The sequence below is a fragment of the Sinocyclocheilus rhinocerous genome, unplaced genomic scaffold (assembly GCF_001515625.1).
Source record: "Sinocyclocheilus rhinocerous isolate Xijiao unplaced genomic scaffold, SAMN03320098_v1.1 scaffold2857, whole genome shotgun sequence".
NCBI classification, from domain to species: Eukaryota; Metazoa; Chordata; class Actinopteri; order Cypriniformes; family Cyprinidae; genus Sinocyclocheilus; species Sinocyclocheilus rhinocerous.
In genome coordinates this window covers 46,290-50,206 of record NW_015653004.1, presented here as the reverse complement: position 1 = coordinate 50,206, position 3,917 = coordinate 46,290, and positions in this window count along the sequence as shown.

Here is a 3,917-nt window from a genome sequence, read left to right as displayed (position 1 = left end):
ACCAAATACACAAAATAATGTTCTTTTTAGCAACATCATATGACCCCTTTAAATATCTCATTCATTCATTCACGCTGCAAAAATTGCTTTTATTGCTGAGATTTTTTGCCTTATTTCAAGTACTTAAATCATGTTGCATTTTCTATATAAGAAAAAATATATACAATATTTAGTCTTGGTTCCTGGGGTAAACAAGTAAAATTAGTTGCCAGCGGGGTAAGAAAAATAATCTTAATGCAAATGAAAACAAGATAATTTTTCTCACCGGACCACTTTAATTTTCATCATGCAGACAAGGTAAATGTGACAAAAATGGCATGTCTTTTTATGAGGGATCCTGTAGATGAGGAGGCTGCGTTAATTTATGGGGAGTTACATTTACATCAGGAGAGGATTTAATTTAATTTAATTTATTTATTTTGCCATATCCACATGCATATTTATTTGAACGGTACCATTTTTTAAATGGCGTTCACTTGATCAAATCTTGTATTCTCACCATCGCACCTTCCGAAAATGAAGCTGATTACTGTATGGAATGGAAGGATGCCAGATGGAAGGGTAGTGCGAGATACATGCCGTGACCACCACCACAGCTGTTAAATAAACACAAATTATTCACAGTTTATATTCTACAAATACTAAAGCAACAAATTATTATTTTCCCTGTTTGATTTTAATATTGGTATTGTGGCCATCTTCTCTTCATCTGTCAGTGGTGCTGGTGCAGGTTCACCTCTCATTTTACGAGTCTCTCGTAGCCTTCTTGCTGTTGACTGAATAGAAGTCAAATGTTTTTCATTACCCTAATAAAAAAATGCAGCATGTTGGATTAGAGAACATTTAATTATGTGAAAAGGCATTAGACTATGTGGAAAAAGCTGCTGCACATTGAAATAGATAGACACTGAATGATATTTATTGAATGTCAAATATTTGTAAAGTCATGTAACGTTATCCTACACCCATTTCACACTTGAAGCTTTACCTGATCGAATTATGTTTTTTTTTTTCTGCTGCCACATTTTTTTCTTTGCCCGGGGGATACCATGAAAATGAATATTAGTTCAATAAATTACCTTTCTGCCAGTTTTCACCTGATAACTATGAAGGTAGAATGCCGTCAAAAAGATTTGCATACGCAGGGTAAGAGTTGTGGAAGTGTACATAAGACTGTAAGCGTAAATTACATTTGCATGCGCAGCAGAAGCTTTGTAAAGGTGTAAATCACGTTTCAAGCATAAAAAACAATTATTTGCCACATTTTACTGTTACTCGTAAGTGTAATTCATGTATTGTGAAACTGCAGCTTCATGCTAACGCAAAATAAATATGATCTGCATGCTTCTGACTTTTTATTTGATTTGGGGCTTGTTTTAAAATTTCAATTTAGTTTTGTTATTTACATTTACATTATATTTAAATTTTGTTATTTAGCAAACGCTTTTATCTAAGGTGACTAACAAATGAGGACAATAGAAGCAATAAAAACCAACAAAATAGCAATGATAAGCAAGTGCTATATTAGTATATTATTATAGTGTTATATTTAAATTTAAAATTTAAATTGCAGCATTTTGTCCAAGCATTAATAAAATGGCACATTTAATTTATAATTTGTCTTAAATCTAATTTTGTTAAAAAAAAATTGTGACTTGAATCGAATCGTGAAATAAAAATCGTGAATCGAATCGACTCGTGACTTGAGTGAATCGTTACATCCCTAAATCTTAATCTTTAATCACTGAGAATACTAGAACTATATTTTTTGTTTGATGCTAATTATATAATAAGAAATATCACATATACATTTTTATTATAGAAATATATTATAGAAAATGCAGATCCATGACAACAAAATATAATAATTATATTAGAATTACCTTGTTATAATAGTGTTTTATAATAAATATATATATTGTGAGGGCATTCATAAATCGAGCTGTGCTGGTTCTGATCGTAATAGCCAACAGAAAACACAAGACAGATGCATGATTGTCAAAAAAACTGACAGGGAATGCTGACCGCATTGATAAATCAATCTACATTATTTAAAAGGACTACCACTGACTTCATTGTTTCACTGAACCCCAAAATGTTAAGGATGAGTCAGAGAAAGATGTAGACAGATAATCTCACCTTAAGGGAACTTGACAGTGTCCAGATACGAACTTGTGAGCCATTATGATGATGATGGTGGTCTGCACCTGCTCTTCAGGAATGAGTTTTCACTAATGAGAAAAACGAACCATTATCAGGAAACAAAACACGGCTGAATGTGGAGTCTGGAGTTCTACTAATCGCAAAAAGGGCTTTGTTTGAGAAATGTATATAATTAGCAAACATTTGTTTGCAAGGTTTTCTGGTTTACCTCGATGCAGGGTGCTCTCTGTGTGCCAAAGTGTTTGTTTACTTGTCAAACGTTCACCCTCAAGTGTCTGATATTGTGGTCTCCAGATAGATGGCTCGGGTTCAAGATTTAAAACCAGTGTTGCCAACTCCTTTTCAGGGGAAGTTGCTAAAGGAAGGTCGATTTGTTGCTAAAAGTTGCTAAATGAGGTTGTGATGTCATTGCACGATGACATCATTGCGTAATTATGAGGCAAAATTGTGTCACTACATCAAGTCTCAGCAAAAAAATTTTTTTTATATATGTTCATTTAGATTTGTTCTTAAAATAATATAAGGTCATATAATATTAAAATATAACTATTTTTAAATACAACATTGAATTATTGAACACTTACACATTTTTGAACAATTACAATAAGTTTTTTTCATTAGCTAGTAAACTAGTAAAACTACAAATTCTGAACATTTTTAAGCAGTGTATTAGTAGTTAGTGTGCTACACTTTAAGAAAAGTCTGTAAAAATAGGGCACAATCTACTATGTTAAACAATTATTCAATTATTATTATTATTATTAAATTGAACAATTGCAAATAGCAACTAACTTGATTCATGTGATGTGTGTAGCCTACTACTAGACATCTTTGGTTTCCTCTTGTGTAATTTAGATGGAAAATTTGTGCCTTTTATCGTTTAAATCACCTATCAAAAGTTGCTAAAAGTTGCCAAATAAATTACAAAAATAGCTACATTTGTTGCTAGGTGCTTTTGGAAGAAAAAGTTGCTAGGCTAGTGTGAAAAGTTGCTAAATTTAGCAACAAAATTGCTAAGTTGGCAACACTGCACAAACCAAACGTATATGACATGAAAGTACCGCGAGAGCAGACTGCACCGTACGCTTTCGAATCACTCTCTCGCGATACTTTAAACTCGTACATCGATTGGTCTGTGCAGCGCCGCTTCAAGTCGTTATTCGGTTGAAAGACCAATCAAACTCCCCTTTCAGATGGTGGTTTAACCGCGCTTTGACGCTCAGTGTAGTGATGGGAAGTTCGGCTCTTTTCAAAGATTCGGCTATTTTGGCTCGGCTCCTTTAGAAGAGCCGGCTCTTACGGCTCCCAAATGGCTCTTTGTTTAGTATCACTCTGAGCCTTCAATTTGAGCCCAATTTAGCAATTGTGAATTGTTTGTGTGTTGGCAAGCAATTTTTTACTCGGTGTTTTCATAAAAGCCTTATTTTTATGCTTTTTTTTTTTTAACACTATTATTTAACATATTAATAAACTTTAATAATAGCCTAACACTTTAGTCTTTAGGGCAGGTTGGCATTCAGAAATATCAGATGCCTCAGCTTGGATGTGCTGATGCGATTTCTCCCCTCTGTGATTATTTGTCCTGTTTTTGAGAAGACTCTCTCTGAGGGGGCCGATGTTGCAACAAATTGCAGTGTGTTCCTATCTTAACCAATGCGCTTGCGTTTAAATCCGGCTCCCCCCTCTCTCTCTGTCGCTCTGTGTACCTAACCTGTACCACTACACTCGCTATCTTCGGAGCTTGTGTCCCCAAT